We start from the raw sequence: 16,030 nt of genomic DNA, 5'->3' as shown, positions 1-16,030 counted from the left end.
ATTAATGTTATTTTTTTTTCTGAAAATCTTATACCCGCGAGCTTCCTTAAATTATTTCCAAAACATGTGATACAAGTGGAAAATATCAATGATTTTTAAAAATATTATAATCAAACATAAATCTGCGAAAAATATTGTGATGAACGGTTTTTGAGTAATCCAGATTTCAAATTTTACGGCCAATCAAGTCAGTATTTTTAGCCAAAATTTTAAGAAAATGGGTGCGGGATACAAAAAATGATTTTACAAGAATCATGTACATGCCATATCATTTTGGTCTTTTCAAATTTTGTAGATATGTATTTTTAATCATTTATAACAAAAAAATTGAAATAATATGCATTTGTTCTTAAAACTCAGAAAAATCACAAAAGTAGAAAATTGACAGCATTGTAAATTTTACACAAAAAAAGCGTCAAAATATTAAAAAACTTTCTTATATTAACACCTACCTATATTTTTTTTTTGATTAAAATTTATTCAGATGGGCCCACTTCATCTTCATAGAAAGTATGAAAAAAAGTTTAATTGTGGAACTGTGATTTTTTTCACAATAACTTTCCAAAAATAGGTAAAAATCGATGAAAAATGGGAAAATCGTAAAAATTTAGCATTTTCAAAGGGTCGTAGCAAAAAAAGAAGTGCACGACAATATAATTTTATCTTCACCAATTATTTTGTTACAGTCTTATAAAGCCAAAAATCAGGTTAAAAAAAAAGTTTAATTCTAGAAATTTTGGCTCCTCAGAGGTGTACATCCTTAAACGATTTGGGACATTAATTGCGAATCATTTCACGATTCTCAAGTCATTTTTCCTTTGTCCTAAACGATATGCTTTTTCCAAATTAAATAATCTTGTTTTTTGCATCTTCTTTTTTCAGATTTTCTTCACAGACCTCCAAAATTTTGTTAATACAGTTTGCATTGTATGTTAATCCCGTCGCACCCCTCCCCCTTTCCCATGTATCCCATTTAATAGTGTCGACTTTTAATCTCAAACCTTTCAGATCGTCGTGCGTGTGCGTTTGACAGAAATTGTGCACTTTGTTCTAATGTGCTAATGCGATTTTTACAGTCTATAATTTTGTTATCCAAATTTTGTTTTCATTTCTTCAAGCTGGACTCTATTTTGTCAAGTTTTGTTAATTTTGTTTCTATGTTGGCTATCCTTTGACACATTTCTTTCAGTGTGAGTTTTATTCCCTGTTTATTAGGTGGGTGTGTTACTGAGCTAAAGGTGGTTTGGAATATGGTTGATAAATTTAAAAAAGTTGATATCCTATCAGTGAACTAGCCATTGGGCCGTTGTATTGTTTCTTGGAATTATTAGAGACCACTGCTGAGTTGTTTTCATTTGAACAACTGTTTTGTTATTTACAAATGTACATTTTTTATCGAGAAAACTCGTCTGGTCTGACGACGAAGAATCATTCTTATAGTACGCTGAATACAATATATGGATTCTATAACTTTTGTAAGAATTAAGGGTAATAATTTGTCACTCCCGGTTTAAAAAATGGGGATTCCATTATGAAGTGACTACTAGACACTGATTCGAAAAATATATATGATTGAGTTATTTTTTCATTTAGTAAGTAAAAAACAGCTACCCAAGGTCATACGGCTTATACAACCTTATGAATAGGTCCCATGTGTTTTTTTTATGTATAAGTATGAATTTAAAGTAAAGTTCAAAATCTACGTCAACATACCTATGACCGTGACCTCAATTTCAAGGTCATCATTCTAGATCTCTTGCCAAAAAACCGTAGGTGTCTACTATATTATGTTAATAAAAAGAAGCGACAGCTTTTGAAGCACCAATACAGCGTTAGAAAAAAATAAGGCGGAAACAAAATAATAATAGGAAAAATAATAAAAGCAAACTGTTTCTATACCTGTATACGGAACATGCAAAAGACCAAAAATATCAGGGTTATAAAGAGATGACCTCAAATCAGAAGACTCTATATACGGCTAATGAATTATATCACTATATATCTAGTTGTAAATCTGAGAGGAGAAAAAACTAATTTTTGTGCATACATCTTTCTTTCCGTACATTGTTCCCGTAAATGAAATAAGTTTGAGGTAAAATTAACTATATTCATCAATTTCAGTGCTTTTTTATTCTATTTATTTCTCTGTTCATCTAGAACGATTGAACGAAATGTATTACATCCCACAATCTTAAATATTTATAAATAGTTATATGCATATTCATATGCTACAATTCACATAAACAACATAAAAAGGCACAGAAATCCTACCTTTTTGCTGTCTGTATGTTGTTCATTTCGTACTGAATATTAAATACTATCGAGTCCTGTCATTTTATGACCGACGAGTCTCTGTTGGTAGAATTAGAAATTATTGAGGAATTGTGGTTCCAGCTGCCCGGATTATATTAACTTTATACATGTATTAGATTGATGTTGCTATTCTTTTAGGGCATTACTGGTCATATTGTTCCGACCGTTTTCTGTGTAGCTATGTACGACTGGCCTTTTAAATTCCAAAATATGGAAAGACATGGAAATATTCATCCTACCTCTCATTTTGTGCCTTTCCCAAATTATGAACCTTTCATTTATATTATTCAGAGTTAAGTGTGGAGTATATTTCGCGGAACTAGTATATGCATATAGATATTTATATCGTAGAAAAATACTATAATGATATCCTTGCAACTAACTAACTTGTTTGTGTTTGTTTATTGTAGGTCTACATCAGAAATGAATCCATCTGTGTTTTCCTTTTGTTTTCCCTTGCTGATGTTTTTATTGCAATTGGCAGGTAAGTGCATTTTTTTTCTTCTAATACTGTCAAATCAGAAATTATTTCGAGGTTTGTATTTGAAAATGCGAAAGGTGAGTAGCGGGTTAATATTAAATCACAGTTAGATATCTAACATTTACAGATGTATCCTGATTTTTCTGAAATTGCAATAACTAGTATCGCAGCTTTGTCCATTCTTCAAAAATTACAAGTTTAACATGTTTAATACATGAACGAAATTATTTCTGTATTTGAAGTATTGAAACTATTGTTTAAGGTCTTTCTAGTTTCTCTTGGAAATCCCCTTAGATTTTAATTTGATTATAAGGTCTTTCTACTTGTCCGTGATGTTTTTCCGATTATTAGTTCTTCTCACTTTTCCGTGGAAAGCCTGTTGCTTTTGTGTTGATTATGAGGTCTTTCCACTTTTCCGTAGACAAAAAAGAATGACCAACGTAGATACAAACATTGTGTCTTCGGGAGGAATACATCCTACTTTGTAAAGGATCACTCTGATTCAAACATAAAAATCCCTGAAACGGATATTATCAAGCTGCTTAATTTCTTGATTGACAACATATTTGTTACGTTTCGGAAGACGTGTCTTTCAACAGACTGGCGGTATTCTAATAGGAACGAATTGTGCCCATCTACTTGCCGACTTGTTTCTTTATCATTATAAGGCTGACTTCATGCAGGAACTTCTTAGGAAGAAAGATAAGAAGTTCGCGATATCCTTTAACTCTACTTTCCGCTATAAAGATGATGTTCTTTCAATAAATAATTCAAAATTTGGTGACCATGTGGAACGCATCTATCCTATCGAACTAAAAATAAAGGATACTACAGATACAGTTAAGTCGGCCTCATGTCTTGACTTACATCTAGAAATTGACAATGAGGGTCGGTTGAAAACAAAACTTTACGAAAAAAGAGATGATTTTAGCTTTCCAATTGTGATTTTTCCATTTCTAAGTAGCAACATTCAAGCAGCACCTGCATACGGGGTATATATACACATGGAAAAAAATATTGCAACACCAAATTGAAATTCAAATTAAAAAAAAACTTTTTTGTGATATAATTTGTTGAAATAGAACTTGTTAAACATTATTTAAATATCAACTGAGTTTAATCAATAAATATTGACTCGATAAGTTCTTATTTGCACATGCAGCTACTGTACACGTAAACAATAAAACAGATGTTCTTATCTTCATTGTTTTCAACACTTTAAATAATCAAGTGTTTAAAGTTATGTGATTGACACCTTGTAATTGGTCATCCACAACTCATAACTGCAGCAAGATGGCAAATAATCAGCATGAGAGAAGCAGGTATGTCGCTGTGACAATTGCACGTATTGTTGGTCATCACTATTCCACTATAAGTCGTTTTGAGAATAAAAATTAGGCAACAAACAATGTTAAAGACCTTCCGAGATCAAGAAGACCCCCTATAACATCTGCTAGGGAAAAGGAAGCATAATGAAGGTTTGTCAGAAGGAAACCCATTGCAAACAATACAATCCTAAAAAGAGAGTGATGACCATACATGAGCTTTCAAACAAGAACTGTTCGAGATCGACTCATTGCTACTGGTTATCGTGCGATAAGACCATTTTAAGGACCTTTGCCTACGAACAGAGACACAGTTGCCCGTATCCAATATAGTGCAGAGCTCGCCAAAGTTGGAAATTAGCATCGTGGAGGAAGATCCATTGTCCCAATTAAATTGGTTTATCCTCCGTGGCCCGATCGTAGCACGGATCTGAACCATATCAAGCATAATATGGGACACTATTGGGCGTAAAGTGCAAACACGTCATGAAATAAACAATACCCTTCGTAAGGAATGGTTGCTGCTACCTTAGCAACAAATTAGTCGACCTATGGCAGGAATCAGAAGACGTTAAGATGCGGTTTTCCGTTTAAATGGACGCTGCGCACAAAGTACTAATTCTTTGGCGTAAACGATCAACCATCATGTGAACAATTATCTAAAGATTAATTTTGAAATGTCTGAAATTGTAAAGTTCGAATACAGTAAAAGTTGTAAAATGCATTTTTTTGTACAAAAAACACTTCATTTTGTTATAAAAATTTGGGTAAGATAAAACTTTTTTTTTTCATACATTTTTTTGTTCGTTTTAATGCCAATGTTATCATTAACTACGTTTCAATATTATTTTACAAATATTTTATCACATTCAATCCAAAATAAGAGGCTGATTTTTCAAGTTTTAAAAAATCAAGGTGCTGCAATACTTTTTTCCATGTGTATATCTCCCAATTGATACGTTATTCCCGTGCTTGCATTTCCTATCATGATTTTCTTGATAGAGGGTTGCTGGTCACAAGGAAGCTTTTAAACCAAGATTTCCAAATAGTGAAGTTGAAATCATCCCTTCGTAAATTTTCATACGCCATCACGAGTTGGTTGACCGTTATGGAATAACCGTTTCGCAAATGATATCGGATATGTTCCTTACGTCGTAGTTACAATTCCCTTCCCTTTCATGAATGTGACCTACCGAATTGGACTATTTACCGGATTTGTTATCGCATAAGCAACACGACGGGTGCCACATGTGGAGCGATTTGCTTACCCTTCCGGAGCACCTGAGATCACCCCTAGTTTTTGGTGGGGTTCGTATTGTTTATTCTTTAGTTTTATATGTTGTGTCATGTGTACTATTGTTTGTCTGTTTGTCTTTTTCATATTTAGCAATGGCGTTTTCAGTTTATTTTCGATTTATGAGTTTGACTATTCCTTTGGTATCTTTCGTCCCTCTTTGCTATTGTTCTGATAAATTTTTTTTTTCGCCGAATTTCTTTCTCACTGTTAAGTTGTTTCGAAAGGTGTCGCATATATATTTTGTATACGAATTCAAACAGTTTGTTCGCTTTGCAACTGACACCGCTCAACCGAATACTTTTTGCTGGTAAGAGTTATCTTTCCTTAACACTGTTTTCTTGCTATTTTTAATATTTCGCAACCGTACAAGAAAATGACAAATTTATTTTTCCGAAATGCTCGTTTTATCCTTTGGATTTTTTGTTTTCTTTTGACTGAAGCGTTATAGGGATTACATATGATTGGTATTTCCCCTTCTATATTTGAAACAAGTGAAATATTGTTTTTTTGTCACTGGTAAACCATACGTGATGGAGAACTAGGATCGTGTAATCTGAGGTCTTTGATCAAATAAATTGAACATCTGCCAAAGGTTCAATAGATCCAAAATTAAAATTACTTTGATTTTAACAAAACTTTAATTTTGTAGTTTCTTCAAAATGATGAATCCAAACATGAGATGTATCGATATGAGTCAAGTTTCGAAGATGGTCAAAAACTAAACTTTTTTTGTTTTAAACAAAATCAGAATATATGATAAACATGTTTAACCCCACCGCATTTTTGTGCCTGTCCCAAGTCAGGAGCAACTGGTCTTTTTGAGTTTTGTTTCATTTTTAATTTCGGTTTCTTATGTACAATTTGGGGTTAAGTGTGGCGTTCATTGTCACTGAACTAGTATATTTATTTGTTGAGGGGCCAGATGAAGGACGCCTCCGGGTGCGGGAATTTCTCGCTGCATTGAAGACCTGTTAGTGACCTTCTGCTGTTGTCTGTTCTATGGTCGGGTTGTTGTCTCTTTGACACATTCCCTATTTCCACTCTCAATTTTCTTCTTTGATAAGTTGAATCTTACTGTGAATTTAAATTTGCATTTTGAGCCCTGTTATCCGACTGTCTCGCTTTTCGTACTGTTTCTGTAAATAGTAAAAATGAATTCTATATTTTATTTTCCGACAATGTACATATATTGTATGTATCTACATTATAGATTGTGCAGTTGTATAGCAAATAAAAGGTCAATAAGAGGCCACCATTTATTTGAAGTACATATGGCTTTTTTATGGATCAAAGCATGAAATCGTTTGTGTGACTTGATAAATTCTATTTTGCATTTAGCATTAAATTTTCATACACAAATTTTCAAACATACAACATTGTTTTCCTCGTTGAGAAAATAAACGTTAGGAATATCCTTATCCATGTCTAGTTAATTGCTATCTTTAACCAGCTCAAGGATAAGAGTATGTGTGCACACGTTTGTGTTCACTTGACAGAGAATCGATCCATGATAATTGCAGTCGTAGCTTAGGTTCGATCTTGTTGCATTGTACTTATCTACTTCTAATCTGTTTGCTCTCAATAACCATACTCTACATAAAACGGTACAGATCTATATTATGCATCATTAGTATTTAGAAGCAGATCGTTTATAGAGATCATCAACAACGTTGTCAAAGTTTTGTATAATATTTTAAATGTATGCAAAAACTTCCTCGGTCTGGAAAAAAGAGATATTCGATTATTGCAACAATTTTGTTATAATTTTTTTATATGTTATTATATATTCTATTTTCTAGAAGGTATGACCACTTTTGGGTTATTTTTTTGTATACAGTCCGTTACTACTTGTAGGTGCTTTAAGATGGAAAGTAGAACACAAAGTGTCTGACTATGGACAACATTTAGTCTTGTTATGCAGAGTGTCTAACTGTTGTTCGGAAGATGCAGGATGGTATATATGGAATACTACAAAACACAAAATTTTTAAAGACGTCAAAACTGCTAATGTGTCAGCTCCACCGAAGTATTCGGGATATGTTCGAACAGATGGTTTTACTCTTGTCATAAAACATCTTACACAAGCTGATACGAACGTTAATTACTCCTGTGATTATGGATCACTGTCTGGAGACAGTATTTTATTACACAAAGATAATGTTTTCAAAAGTAGGTAATACTGTAATGTTTTTTTTTTTCTCTTCTTAAAAGTGATAGAGATCCTCCATTTGTCCTCTGCATACTTACCCACAATGTTGAAATATATACATTTTACACATTTCATAAGATGACGGGTCAATTTTTTTTATCAAAAGTTCAAAAGTGGTTTACACAAATTCTGTAAAATGATAAGTCTATACAATTTATACAAAGTTTTCGATCACTAGAAAAATGTGGTACTGTTTTGCTTATTTCTTTTTTATCACCCTTTTTCTATTTATATGTGTGAAGGTGTACATTGAAAAAATGTAAAATAGTTCACAGGTTCTATGTGACGAAGTGACATCTTTATATCTTTAGTCATATGTCAGAGTCCATTACAGAGATAATAACAATTAACTTTCATAAGACAAATATTTGTTTGTTCTTTTTCCAGGTGACCAATCTAAATTCGAATTTAGTATCACATTAATGTAAGTACTGTGACTATTTAGCGGATTTGTAATAACATAAGTGCCACATGTGGATTAGGATCTGCTTACCCTTCCGGAGCACCTGAGTTCACCCCAATTCATGGTGGGATTCGTGTAGCTTAGTCTTTTTCTATGTTGTGTCTTGTGTACTATTATTTTTATCTTTCGCTCCTCTTTTATGTTAACCGATAACAAAATTTAAGAGCAAACACTTATGATAAAAAAAATGATCTTCAGTTTGATATTTTGGCACTAGACATAAATTACATGAAATATGTCGAACAGGATAAGCATACCTTTCTGAAACACGTACAATCATTTTCGAATTTCAGTGGTGGTTAATATTAATATTTCCAAAGTCTAAATTTTGCAACACCTGCTTGTCTCTTTGTCTTGGTGTTGTAATTTGTTCTTCAACTTATTTATTTGAATTTATCCCGTTGGTGTCATCCTCATCCCTAGTATACGTTAATAAGATACATTTGACCGAATACGTCAAGTACGTGGAATAAAAAATATCTTACTCTTAATATTTTGTAGAATGCATTACAATGAATAGTTTTATATTTTTTGCCAATTTAAAGCTTTCGTTTTATTTACTAAGAATTTAACAAGTTAAGGTAGCTCGCCTCAATCAGGACACCCGGTGGAGTTTTTAATTTTCACATATATTTACAATGAAGATGTTAAACCAAGAGTTCCAAATAATGACGTTGAGATCATCCCTTCGTAAATCTTACAGACACCATCATGAGTTGGTTGACCGTGGTGGAATAACCGTTTCTCAGATTATATTTGATATGTTCCTTATATCGTAACTACACTCCACTTGCCTTTTCACCCCTTATATAAACACCTAATTAGACTAATTACCGGTTTGGTAATAACATGAGCAACACGACGGGTGCCATTTCTAGAGCAAGATATGTTTACTCTTCCGAAGCATCGAAGATCACCCCTAGTTTTTTGGTGGGGTTCGTGTTACTCATTTTTTAGTTTTCTGTGTTGTTTCTTGTGTACTATTATTTGTCTGTTTGTCTTTATATTTTTTAGCCATGGTGTTGTCACTTTATTTTCGTTCTATCAGTTTGACTGTCCTCTGGTACTTTTCGTCCCTTTTTTTCAAATATATATTCTGTACAAAACTCCTTCAGCTTTATTCATATCTAATTTATTTCATGTATTGAATCAAAGATGTTTTTTTTTAGTTTTTTTCAGTTTCTAAAATCAAATTTAAACTTTGGAATTTATTAAGTCCTCACGAAAACATTTCTCCTTGCATTAACGAAACCAGTGTTATTATGTTTAAAAGTATTTTAAATGTGTTTTCAACATACCTAAACCGAAAGCTGCCCTTTTGTACGATTTAAGAAAAGTCCTGATAAAGAACCATATTCTTCAATTACATTTAGTGATTTTGTGAATTTTGTAAGCCTGATTATAGTTATCAAAGGTATCAGGATTTAATTTAATACGCCAGACGCAAGTTTCGTCTACATAAGACTCATCAGTGACGCTTAGATAAAAAAAGATATAAAGCCAAACAAGTACAAAGTTTTTTAGTTGTAATAGTTCCGTTCGTTTACAATGCTCGATTTTACACTAAATTGCATTAACAATAAAAGCAACACTTTTTTCTAAATTTCATGCGTCCGAAGCGCTTTTCTGGATCAACTGCTTCAGGAACGCTTAACACCAATATTTGAAAGCCAATGATATATAGGAACAGAAACACTTGAAGAGCTATAAGACTAAAACAGACAACAAATAATCGTCTTTTTATTAAGGCCAAAATTGACTTAGAGATTGGAAACCTTACTTTCTAAATAATCTATACATCTCGGGTTGTTGTCTCTTTGGCACATTCCCCATTTCCATTCTCAATTTTATTTATAAACGGACGAGTTTAAGAAAGTCTGTTGTAAATCATAACAATACTAAATGATTTAACTATTTTTATATGTTTTACTTATACAGTGATATAAATCAAAAACCTCGTATTATCTTTTCAGTGTTACGATCGGTCTTGTCGGCTCGATCCTGATTATAGGTCTGATAACAGTTGTTTGTGTTATTACCCGTAGAAAACAAGCACGTGTTGAAGAGTTAGAACTTTCTAAAATAGGTAAATAATTATTGATTTAATTTAGATAATTTAAACATAGTATACCAAAACATAATGGCTGAAACAAGGCTCGGAAACAAACAGTCCAATATATTATACAAAAGTACTAATAAAAATACATTTCAACTTTCGATTTTGTTTTGATAGAAAAGTAGCTTACAAATATCTTAATAACAACTGACATAATTCTCATTGTGCGTTTGAACGTAATGATATGTCAGCTGATCCCTACTCTTTTGTCAATTATATATATTTTTGTGTTTACAGTTCCTAGAATATCTATTATGACCTCAAATCAAATCAAATCAAATCATCCGCCACAATGTTTTGTATGCGATGAGCATGACGAGGGTTCATATCTGTATGCGAATGTTATAGCAATTTTAATTGTATACGGTAGAAATAATTTAATAAGTTATTAATGACCCAACAATATGTTTTAACTTTATATTTGTCGAATATTTTATATATTAATACGCCCTTCATCTCCCTGTCCTTTGATATCAAAGAGTGTTCAAGAGAGCTATATATGAATGCTTAAGTAACCATTGGTGCGATAAGTTACTGTAATGTCTTTACTGTCATGGTCCGTCATTCTTATTCCGTGCCTGCAGTTCTAAATCCAAACTTGGGTCCATCCACTCCGTCATCAAGCATCTTTGGTCGACCAACCTTTTGGAAATGCAATCTCTCTTTCGAAGAGCCATGATCAAATTACATACACTAATGAAGGTCTAAGACCCTTGTTTAAGACGGGGAAGGTGACTTAGTTACCAACTCCTCCGTCAGTATCCTAATAAGAAAAGAAGTTTATGTTGTTCACTGAAATAGGGACTTTCCTACATAAGCATTACTTCTGTCCTTTTAAAGATTACACTTTCTTATTCTCTGCTATTTGGATGAATTGAAATCACAGTTATATTCCATTTCTCTCACTCAGTTCCATCTCCGCTGATCTTTTATCCTAGAAAATCACATTTCATTAGTTCCATTGGTATAAGTTGTCAATCAAGAAATCAAGCATCTTGACAATGTCAGTTTCAGAAAAAAATGAATCAGAGTGATCCTTTACAAAGTAGGATGTATTCCTCCCTAAGACAAGATACTTGTATCTACGTTGGCAATTCTTTTTTTATGAAAACAGCAATACCAACTCTTCCAATTTGTCTTTAAGTATAGAAAGTGGAATACTTGTGTAAAGTGTAGAAAAGTCAAATGTTTTAATACTATTGCAAGATGTAAGAGAGTAAGATTGTATGTACTCTAAAAGATCTTTGGAATTTTTTAGTATCCACATCTGATCCACGCCACCTTTAGAATAGGCAGTTTCACAATAACTTTGAAGTCCGGCTTTGATTGCTGATAAAGAAGATGTTGATAAGTTAGAAAGAGGTTTCTTGGAGCACTTGGAAGACCCATCAGCATGCCGTTGTTTGTAAGGACCATTCGGTTTCAAATTTGAAAATGGACCTCAATTTCCTAATATGCTCCCTCCTAAAACTTTGTACTTCGTATTTAAGCACATATTTTTCGAGTTTTGGGTCCTCAATGCTCTTCAACATAGTATTTGTTTGGTTTTATTACTATTTTGATCTGAGCGTGACTGGTGAATCTTATGAGAGAATTTTAGGTTTTTCCCGTACTTAAACATAATGTACCTTGACATTTCAAAAAGGTGTTTATTGTGATCTGCCGTTTACCACTAAATTGTGTTTGTCTCTCTTTCTCTATTTAGTTCAAACTTATTTGAAAAATCGTATTCCACGAGCGAGAATTTACATTTATATCTGAACATACGAAAAGGCAAACTTTGTTCGCAGTGGAGTTATTTTATGTTATTGCCATTAACGTCTTTGTTTATATGTGTAAGAATACTAAACATTGTTTTTTGTCCTTACTTTTATCCGGAAAGTTTATATGCCAAGTGAAAAAAAAACATGTCGTAGTGTGATAAATTTGCCATGTTTAGAATTCCGTGAAAGATGCAGATTCAAGAGTGTCAACACGGGTGTTGGAAACGGCCGGACCGACGGACAGGAAGAGGGATTGAAGGTAGCAGTATGAATCTATTACCCTTCTAAGCATTGATGAAAAAAGAATGCTGTCATGGGAAGAGAAAAGGTCGACGTGTCGACAAAAAAGAAATTCCAAGGCGACATGAACGTGATCAAAGCCGTGCTTCAAAACCATCTATTCTAGGGAAAGCATGAATCAGACATATTAGATGCGGATATTGAAATATTCAAAATATCATTTAAAGAACAGACAACCTAAGTTTGAAATAATATTAAAACATTTAAATTTTCTACATTTTACACAAGCATTCCCCATTCCAAACTACAAGAGAAATTGAAAGAGTTTGTCCTGCTTTGTTTAAAAAAAAATTAGAAACATGTATCTTGTCTTAAGTAGATATAAATCTCTGACTTGTAATACAAAAACATTTCTGAAACTGACATTAACATATTTGTTACCTATTGACATGATTGAGGATGTGTCTTGCATCGCGATTTGTTCTTTTATTCGTATGAGGCTAAAAACAGAAGTTAACAGTATCCTTTATTTTCCGCTACAAAGATGATTTACTTTCACTTTATAAAGCAACTCCTTAATCTTTTTGTTATTTACCCCGTTTTTTTTATCTGTTCCCGTGTAACCATTTATAAGTGTTAGAATAAACCATAGAACAAAGAATACTACTTTTTATATCATATACGAGACTGATATCATCCATAATTTTGAAAATAAAACGGAGACTCATATGTATGTATACTCTGGATTCAGTCAATTTCGTCGAATTCAAATTTATGGATTAGAGGTAATGTTGATAATTGATTTCACTACTGCATACAAGCAAATAGAAATTTATATTTTGTTTAAAATTAAGATTCGTGTTTAGTATAAACGAACACAATCAACGTATCCAACGAATAATAATGTCTATATTATAACGAAATCACGAATAACGTGTTTGATTATATATAATTAGTTCTGCTGCCAAATATTATCTCCAGAACAAGCGTATTAAGGTCACGTACGCGTTCTGGTATGCTGGGCGTAGAACAGCAAGTCTTGCCGCAAAATCTTATCTTAATGACAATAACATAAAGATTACGCATACTGACTAAATACGGTAGTTAGGAGATCACTTTTTATCGCATACTAACGCATCAAAATAATTTTAAATGGACCTTAAAATAAAAACAAAAACATCGAAAAGGAAAGAAATGCGTGTTTACAAGAAGGTAACACGAAAATAAAGTAGCAACTACATCAATGTTTGTTAACTATGTATATTTTCTTTTATGGATTTCAGGTAAGGAAGAAGGCGTTGGCAGAAAAAAGTGTACAATATATAATGACTATTGTTCAAAGATTGAAGTTTCATTCAAATCTTCTCGACAACAAAAGCAAACTGATAAAAGTTTAGTGAAAATCAAAAACTTTCAACTTTGTCAAAAACGTACAGTTAAGATAATGCAAAATGCAGAAATTGAAAGTGGCAAAACGTATACAGCTCTACTGGAAAAAGAGTTCATAAATTGTAATGTTCACGTAAAATATACGCATTACTATCTAGGTATGCTGCCAGCGCTATGGTACTATCACACAGAGTTGCAACATAATGGAACACATGGGATGGTCTTTACGGCCGATGGTGTCCTAGATTATAAGAGTGAAACGTAAAATGTAAACAGCATTGAGTTAAGCTTGCATTACGTACAAGAACCAAATCTTATTTTTTTTCCTTAAACATAATCAAACAACTGCAACAAAGATAAAACAGTGTTTGTTCAATACTTCCCATCATATTTTTTTCCAATTCCAAATACGCATAGTGCTTCTCAAAATACATATGACAACCTTTTAAGCTTTTAAATCGTGATATGTTTTTTTAAACAAGCTATGTTGTCTCATTAATCCAAACTAGGACGATTGTTTTTCATTTGAAATATATATGATTCAATACTGAAGCATAATCGAATCGTACAAACTACAATTTAGTAACAGTATTTAGATATATGTCTATCTCGCGAAGAGATTTAAAAAAAAAAGAAAATTAACAATGCCCTTTTTCAAGGGATGAAATTCATATTTGAAGTGTTGTGACTTATAATGTCGTTTTTTTTTTGTACAAACATAGGCGCGTATTAGTATCTACCGTTTTTTCATTAATGCAAACGTTTTAGATATTTATAAATTATAAATGTGTTTAAAGCAATACCACTAAACGATATAGCAATTAGAAATCTAAATACCAGAACTTATCAATTATGTATTAAATATTATTTTTTTTTGTTAATATTGATAAACACAATATTTTAATTCATCACATTTTTATCATACACATGTCATACTGAGACACCGCGCGATTGGTCAATTTGCATTACGAACATACCTAAAGAAAACAAGTTATCGTCGGCTGTTAGTCATCAGTTTTGTATTTCATAAAACATTTACGATACTTAATTTTGTATAAAGATCCGTCCTTACACATACTAACAAATGATTGCATTATTTATAGCTAGAGAACAAAAGTTATGTGTCGTGACACAGGTTTAATTTTCGACTGCTGAGATCCGAAAGAAACTTACAACTTGAATTCGTCGATCAATAAAGTGATATAATTGATCATAATTGATAACGAGATGCATTTCTTCGTTGACGTTCCCATTCTAAAATATATGTGACAATTATATATATGAAAATAAATAGATCACATTATAAGCTATAAGCAACATCCTCAGTTGAAAAAGCAATTATTTAAATATATTTGATTATTCCTAACATTCATTCAATCAATATGTTCATCGGTATGTTTTTTTAATACATAATAATGTTATCATCATTGAGAAGTTCAGTTTTCAAAATCTGAACTCAACACAGTAAGTTAGTTTTAAACGATAAAATAAGTAGAAGAAACTCTGATTGACAATAGATTGCACAGGGTAACCTAGGTTTACTTGTCTGCAAGTGAAATTTATGAACAGTGTTCAGTTATAATGAATGGATGTGCCCGCAAATTTTAATTGTACTAAAAGGCTGAACATGACTTATTTATTTGCTGCCAAGCGTTAAACTGGAGAAAAAAAATAATGCACCATCAAGTTAATGGTGGAAGCTTGAAGAAACGTAAAAATTTATACCGTTTACAACTTTCAAGATTGCTGAGATAACATTTTGAAATTTTGAAAATGCAAGCTCAGCAAAACAAATGGTTTTATAATCGTTGATAACAACAGGTTATTTGTTTTTATTCATTTCCTGACTTGAATCATTGTGTTTTCTGTTTAAATATTAAAGTTTTATATGCGGTTAATTATGAAACAAAGTTTTGTAAACTCTTATATTTTATTGTAAATGTTTGAAAATGTTTGAAATTAGCATTTTGTTGTTTATACTTTTCTCTATTGGAGATAACTGCAAATTTTAGATGCAGTGTTTTATATTGCAGTTTTGTTTTTCATGTTGATCGGAAAAAAAAGATTGAAACGTTCGGGTGCTTAAACAAATGGTCCCGTGTTTATTAAGAGAGAATGCATCATCGGCATTAAAACCTTACTTTTCTGGTTTTGCAACTTTAATTTATGAAAGGGCAATAAAGTTCTGATAACATTTTACCGTAATCTTGCAGTATTAAGACCAGTGGTTCCTTTTTACTACGGTCTTAAGCACCGAGAAAAAAGGGACGCATACTATTTATAATATCATTTCATGGTACATTTGCTTTTACAGTCAATGGTATTTATGATTGATAAATATTTCAGTGGCAAACTCAGGATTTAAAACAAAGGGATGGCATAAAAAAAACACACAGTAAAATGCAATACCCATCGAAAGCAATCAATTAATCAG

General features: G+C 32.2%; 1 long non-coding RNA gene across 1 annotated transcript in view; it reads left to right on the top strand.

Annotated features, from left to right (window-relative positions):
• LOC143054521 (uncharacterized) overlaps positions 1–15,558 on the top strand; it is a 32,309-nt gene extending 16,751 nt beyond the window's left edge. Inside the window, exons 2-6 of the long non-coding RNA XR_012971711.1 lie at positions 2,724–2,797; positions 7,271–7,585; positions 8,013–8,049; positions 10,062–10,174; positions 13,491–15,558. This is a non-coding gene — a long non-coding RNA (uncharacterized LOC143054521). The remainder of the gene's footprint in view (positions 1–2,723; positions 2,798–7,270; positions 7,586–8,012; positions 8,050–10,061; positions 10,175–13,490) is intronic.
• The last annotated feature ends 472 nt before the right edge of the window (positions 15,559–16,030 follow it).

Source organism: Mytilus galloprovincialis, chromosome 12 (genome assembly GCF_965363235.1).
Source record: "Mytilus galloprovincialis chromosome 12, xbMytGall1.hap1.1, whole genome shotgun sequence".
In the NCBI taxonomy this organism is placed as follows: Eukaryota; Metazoa; Mollusca; class Bivalvia; order Mytilida; family Mytilidae; genus Mytilus; species Mytilus galloprovincialis.
This window is presented reverse-complemented; position numbering and strand designations above follow the sequence as displayed.